Source organism: Ailuropoda melanoleuca, chromosome 7 (genome assembly GCF_002007445.2).
Source record: "Ailuropoda melanoleuca isolate Jingjing chromosome 7, ASM200744v2, whole genome shotgun sequence".
Lineage (NCBI taxonomy): Eukaryota > Metazoa > Chordata > Mammalia > Carnivora > Ursidae > Ailuropoda > Ailuropoda melanoleuca.
Genome location: NC_048224.1, coordinates 135,416,254 through 135,423,396, shown reverse-complemented (window position 1 = coordinate 135,423,396; position 7,143 = coordinate 135,416,254). Strand labels below are relative to the sequence as shown.

Sequence of the window (7,143 nt, the reverse complement as noted above, 5' to 3'; positions counted from 1 at the left end):
TTTCAGATGTGATTAACACAATCAGTTGACTTTAAGTAAAGCATTTACCCCTTCACCTGAGCCGCACCCAGCAGCTGGAGGCCCTAAGAGCCGACACTGAGGTTTCCAGGGGAAGGAATTTTGCCTCATGCTTCAAACCCGCAGCACCGAGATCCTGCCTGAACTTCCCCCTGGCCAGCCTGGCCTATGGATTTGCAGCCTTACCAGCCCCGTGATCACATGAGCCAATTCTTTAAAATCACTGTCTCTCTGTGCATAGATATGTGTCCTGTTGGTCCTGTTTTTCTGGAAACCCTGACTAATACGCTAGGCTTTTGTGCTCTTTGAATTTATTTTTAATCTTAGCCATGTATTATTTTCACCAAAGAAGGTGCTGGATTTCAGAGTGCAGGTGGATGTGGGGTGAACTCTCGGATGCTGTTTCATTCAGCCCCTGAGCCTTGCGGGCATGGGGACTGCCTGCCACCGATTCGCTTTGGGAGTCCCTGGGGGTGCGAGGGTGGGGGCCTGTCGGTTGGTGGCTTCTGGCCAGGCAGGTGCTAACTAGACTCCAGTCCGGAAGTTGCACTTGGCTTCCAAGGAGCATCAGTCGTCAAATGTAAAACACTGGTTCGTGGGACCTTGGGACGGGCGGTGCAGCATCAGGAAACCAGTGCCATGGTGCTGGTGGAACACGTGAGCTTGTCTCTAGAGGCACTTGATCTTTGGAAGCGTGGGGATAGTTTGTGGGACAAGCAAGAGGCTATTTGTTTCCGAGGAGCAGAGAAAGGGGAAACCCAGCCATTGAACTAACTGTGAAACCGCAGCTTCTGTGGGCCTCCATTCCTTCCTGAAAACGAGAAAGTGGTAAGTAAATGATCTTTCAGCTTCATGGCCTCGTGCTACCGGGTGACAAGTTCCTGTGGCCGTTCTAGTGCCCGGGACAGCTGTCCCACATGCTCTCTGCAGCCAGAACACCCCCTTTCCCCTGGCCGGTTGCGCTGGGGGTGGTTCCAGCCCCAGACAGCGTCTCTGCTTGGGGCTGCGGGGCCCTGGATGAGGGGGTTTGTCTGGAGCTGGTTAGAAGGCCAGAGACCAGGAGGGAACCCGGGAACCAGCCCTGATGTTGGGGACTCGGGAAAATGCAAGAGGGAAAGCAGAGAGTAGGAGGACAGCCGCGTGCAGGAGGAACGCGTGTTTTCATACATCAAATGTCGACCTTACCCTGGTTTGTGGCCCCGAGCTGTGGGAAGCCGGTGGCAAGGCATCGACGCCTTCTGAGCGGCTGTTCGGTGCTGGGCACTCTGCATGGGTTATCGTGTTTCGTCTTCGCGCCAAACCTAGGAGCCTGGCATTATTTTCCTGAGTTTTTCAAGCGGTGGTACCGAGGCTCAGATCATTAGATAGATTTCCTGGGGTCACAGCACTCAACCGGGAAGCCGTGGCACTGAGATTCTGACAGCGGGCCTTCTGGCCCCAAATGCCCAGACGATCCATTACACGTCTGTGTTTCGAATGATTGAATAAAGATTGAGGGGATGCATGAATGCATACTCGACTGGCTTGTTTGCTATCTTGCAGCAATGAATGACCCATCCCTCGCATAACGCGTTTGAAAGTAACTTTCAGAATTGCGCTGATAAGGATAGAGAGGGGCGGTTCTGCAGACTCTCTGAGGGCAGGAAGAGCACAGAACCAATTCTGTCCTTTTTAGGCTGAGGATTTGGCCAAGTAGGGCTTGGGGAGCTGAGCAAGGGTGGAAGGTGGTGGTCTCAGAGGCATCATGAGCCACCCCTGCATAAATGCTTACCGCTCTAGGTTCTTTGTCTTTTTCCGCCCTGGGAACTGGGGGCAAACATCTCCCCCCTCGGCGTCAAGCTGCCACACTGGGTAGAGGAGACAAGTCACATCAATTGCATCGCTGGCTTCTTCTCACAGTTAGTCACGCATGCTTGTTCTCGTGAATAGTTTTTGAAGAAAGAATTCATGACCACAGGGCCTGACTCAGACAGTGGTCCAGGTGCTGCAGTCACAGGAGCCTCTGGGGACAAAGAAAGCACCCCCTCCCCTGGGACACACACACACACACACACACACATACACACACACACACACACACACACACACACACACTCCTCTTCTACTGAGAAAGCCTGTCTCCGAGACACAGAACTGGGACATTTTCTCTAGCGTCATTGCTAAGTTAGACATTTTACCTAAAACCCCAGAGAAGGGTGAGGGGCGAGCTGGGCACCCGCCATTCCAGCCCTTGTGCCGGCACAGACTGTCTTAGCAAATCGCGGCGTCGACTCTTACAGACACAAGGGCTCCGGTGGCTAACTAGCTTCACTTTGGTGGCTCAGGCAGCAGGCCCGGGAGCCTGGCTGCCTCACGGGGCGGCTGGCATTGGGGTGGCTCCAGGGCCGGGCTCAGGAGCTGGGCAAGCGGAAAACCGGAGTGTGCACAGATCCTTCTGGTTTTCCAAATAGGAAACACGTGCACTCGACTCTTTGGATATTTTGGGAGGAGTTGTGAAATCGGGCAAATGATTTTAAAGATTGGAACTTACCGGTTAGACGTGTAAACTGATTATTGATCCCAGTTTTGAAGAATTTCAATAAAAATAATTTAGGCTTTTTTTCTTTTGGTCATAGAATTATGGTTTCTGAATGAAATACGGATCAGACGTTAACGCAGAAACGGCAACCGCACACCTTTTCCCACCTGTTCGGTTCGTCTGAAGCGTGATGTGGTCGGAGGACGCCTCGGGAAGGCGGGTCATGAACCCCCCAGATACGTGCTGTGTGGCCTCAGGAAAGATGTTTCACTTCTCTGAGCCTCGGCGTCCTCGTCTCCACAACAAGCATGCTAGACTGCAGGGGCTTTGCGTGACCGGGTCTGAATCCTTTGATGCCCCCATAACCTGTAACTTTAAAGGCCTTAGCTCCCCTAACGCAACATGTGTGAGTGCTTTTCTACTGCTCCACTCTGGGATTTCCCTGTGCCCCGATTCCCTGGGTGTGTGTAGACAAGGCAATGTCTCCGGGTGCCGCGGGGTCTCTGCAGGAAGTGGCACGGGTGAGTCAGGGCATGTCTCTCCGAGTCCGTGAGGAGCCGATGTCCCAGCAGGCGAGGGGACAAGTGCTGGAGGGGGAGTCCTTCACATGAGTGGGGAACCTGACCACTGACTCTCAGGGTGTCGTCCATCACAGCAAAGAGGTTATTGCCAACGCGTTTCCTCTACCCCGATGTGGGTCATTATATTTTTCAGTTATCTCTCGATTATCTGCACAGGCTCAACAAGACACACCATCACCCCCTTCCTGTCTTACCTAGAAGCATCCAGATGCAGCACGGCCCTGCCAATGAGGGGAAAATCTCGGGGTGCTCTCCAAACATGGCCTCTCCCCTTTTCCATTCTAGCCCACAATCACCTTGAGCTTTTCACCTGACGGCATTTGCTTGACTTCTCAGTGAGGAAGGGCAAATGGCAGCTTTAGTCTCCTTCATTCCCCCGGATGGGACCTTTTTGGGTTTCCTGAGGAGAAGGAGACAGGTGACTTTGAGGTCAAGTATGAGGGAAGAGGCCTGAGTTCCAGGTCCAGGGACCTCCCGGCCGGGATCCAGGTTTGAGTCTGGGGGCGTTCTGCAGCGTCTCTGGCCTCAGCCCACGAGATTTCATGAGCACCCCGTGCCCACTGTGACAACCAAAATTGTCTCCAGATACCACCAAATGTCCCCTGGGGTCAAAATCACCCCCATTGAGAGCCACTGCTGTAGACCTACTCCTCTCCTTCAAGAAGTGAAGGCCCAAAGCGTCTGCAACCGTCCAAACCACTTACAACTCACCAGGGAGAGACAGTCCTTGCAAACAAAAACCATGCCAGACCTTGGCAGCTGCAGGCCCTTTGGGGAGCCCCTGGTGTTCCCTGGAGCAGCTCCCCCTCTCTCACCACAGACGGGCCGCCCTAGATCCGCCAGGAGGGACTCTCGGAGGTGGGGCCCAGGTAGGCCGATGTCAGGACCTCGATACAGCCCAGAATGACGCTTGGAGGGTGGCCGGCAGGCCTGGCTTGCCGGGCTACAGCCTGTGCTCTGGGGAGCCCCAGAGCAGGGCAGACCCAGACGGTTGCTTCTCTGTCAGGCTGCTCTTCCAAATGGCTTTGGCCGTGGTCATTTCGAGTTTGGGACACAGATGTTTCCCAGTTGTCCACAGGAGGAGAGGGGGCTTGGAGCCAGCTTCTCGTGGGACATTTGAGACCTGCCAACTTCCCAGGTTCGTTGCTGCAATTGCTCCTTGCTCTTGGGAAACCGGAGTTGCTAAGAGGTGAGATTAGGTGAGCAAGTAGGTGATCCAAGTCCTGTTGGGTGGTGGGCAGGGACCTGTTCCCAAGCTCGTGCTGAGACCAGTGTCCGTCCCTGCTGAGAGCCAGGGTGCTTTCCGTGGATGCCCCGCTCTGCGTGGGAGCCCGTGCTGGGACTGGTGGTGAATGCCGACTGCACGTGGGTCACCGTGTGATCAACGCTGGAATGTGCTCTGCCCACGGCCAGAGGGGAGGAGGCCAGTCTCTGTTGTCCTGTGTCTTGTTAAAACTGTGGTCGCGGAGACCCCTCGGGGCTTGCTCAGCCTGGGAGTGCTTCTGGCTTGGGGACCCGCTCGGTCCCCTGCCTGGTGTGCACGCCCCAGACATCATCTCCAGAGCCGGGGTGTACAGCCAACCCCCCAGGGGCATCAATGATCCGTCTATCTTCCCTCCCTTGTTTGCGACTTTTGTCTGTCTTCAATGTAAGCTTCCGTAGATTCCTGAAGTTTTAAAGGAAACAGTGTTCTCCTTTTCGAAGGAGAAACGATTGATTTTTTCCTCCTTAAATTATGTAGATGGAGATCTGTCCGCACTCGGTTAGTCTCATGTCTACCAAGATGTCATTACTTATAGAAGAGCCTGGGATTTTCAAGAATAGTAACGTGGTAATTTGTCTTTCAAATACTGTTTTACTTATAGCAGCAATAACAGGAAATGTGTACTATTTTTCAGTGTTATAATCTGATTCACCCTTTGATATAAACAGCTTTATCTCATCTCATTGTTTATATCACATTCCTATTCCTCTGGAAAGAACAATATTTTTCCCCTGAAAAGTAATATATTCTTGTCTAAGAATGGCTTAAATAAGTAACAGATGGTCTTTTGTGTGTGTGTCCCCTACTCCCACTCATTCTCAGCATTTGATCAGATATGAAAATCAGTATTTTATGAAACATTGCACGGGCCCAAAGTTATAGGTATGTTTCCAGCTCGGCTTCTCTTATTTATGGGATGGCGGTGTTGCTTGAAGAGTGTGAGGATATAGGCAACTGAATAAATGTATTCGTGCTTGTCAAATGGAATGGGCTCGAACAAATCTGTTTTCTGGTTTCCAGTTACCCAGGATCACCAGGGGAAAGGCGACTGGCGCATTCGGTAGGCGGAGATCACTGGACACCAGGCCTCACCTGGCCACTTATCTATAATTCCGTGCTAATGTTCGTATTGGTTCTGGTACCGGGACTGAACTTTTCTTGTCAATGTGATGTTTTACTCCTTGGCTCGGTGCGGAGGAAAGACACAACATTTGCAGCCGGGAGATGTCTCCTCGCTAGCGCAGGGAGTTCAGGCAAGTCCCAGGGCCACCTCAGGCCTGGTCTTCTATCCACGGAGTGTGGACAGCTTTCCTACCGCACGGGGTGTTGTGATTGTAACCTGAGGCGATAGCTGTGAAGATGCTTTGAAGAATCAAAAGCACTTTTGGGGCGCCTGGGTGGCACAGTCGACTGAGCATTGGACTCTTGGTTTCGGCTTAGGTTGTGATCTCAGGGTCCTGAGGTCGAGCCCCACATTGGGGTTCCGGGCTCGACGGGGATTCTGCTTGAGATTTTCTCTCTTCCCCTCCCTCTGCTCCTTCTGCTCGTGCTCAGTCTCTCTCTCTCTCAAATAAATAAATGAATCTTAAAAAAAAGTCAAAGCATTTTAGGTCCCAAGTGTCATTTTTTAGATATTCAAATCAATTAACTGTATATGTTATGTGTACTGTATATGTTATATGTAAAATGTGTATGTTACATGTAGACTATTATCTATAATTCTCCAGTTGATAGGTTAGCTCTGTTGTCAAATGACCTTCTTTCAAAAGATATCTATTCTTTGCAATGAGACCTTCAAGGAAGGAAACACACACGTGTGGAAGTTCACTACTGCAGAATTCTAGAAGGTGCCACCCTCCAGCAGGAATTGGATAAAGTTCATTGCTGCACTTGGACTCCACAATCCTTGAGCCTGGTAGGGACTTAAATGTATATTGAACAAAAGTATGAATATTGTGGTCGATAAGCCATCCTAACTTCTTCTACAAAAATCTTTGAATTTTGAAGGTGGTACAATTTTTTGCTCTCCAGTTATTCATTTTTATCATCATTGACCTTCTCATTTCTCCTTGCTAGATAGAAAGTTGAGGTATGAGCCCTCTTGTTGACATCTTTTCCTTGTCTTCTTGTTTTTGTGGCCTGAAAAGCACATTTTTTTTCCACGTCATTACAAAGTTTGCTCATGATTCTTGGTGAAGGAAAAATAAAGACATACAAAAAGGAAATAGCCACCCATTATCCTACACATATCATAGGGACAGATCTCCAACCTATATCGGTAGTGTATAGAAAAACCCAAATTTATATGATATCAATTACGTATGGAAAATATATGTGTTACATATGTTTTGGGAGGACTGTGTGTCTATACAGGTGTATCTACGGATACAGATGACTAATAAAATAAAAAGGCTAATTTAAATGCACAGACTATGTCCGGAGAGAACATGGACAGGAGAGATTCAGAGAGAGAAATCCTCATGGGCAGGAATGTTTGGGGCAGTTTCATGGAACCGGTTGGATTTGAGCTGAGCTTGAAGGACGGGTACAGTTTGATAAGAGAAAGGTCAGGAAGCGGATTCCTGGTGAGGTGCTGCCCACGGACAAAGGTGAGGCTTGGGGCGTCAGTGCGGTGAGTGAAGGTATATGAGAAGTCCGACCTCTCATTGCTCTGGAGACAGGTAAGCAGGACCAGGGAGACTGCGGAGGGATGTGATTGCCAACCAGGGGCATTGGAAGCTTTGAAACAGGTGATCAGAATG

At 50.5% G+C, this 7,143-nt stretch overlaps 1 long non-coding RNA gene across 1 annotated transcript; it reads left to right on the top strand.

Moving 5' to 3' along the window:
- The first annotated feature begins 568 nt into the window (after window positions 1–568).
- Window positions 569–5,781, top strand: LOC117803129. Its single transcript, XR_004626807.1, has 3 exons — window positions 569–846; window positions 2,634–4,948; window positions 5,402–5,781. It is a non-coding gene; the product is annotated as an uncharacterized LOC117803129 (long non-coding RNA).
- Window positions 5,782–7,143: the final 1,362 nt, after the last annotated feature.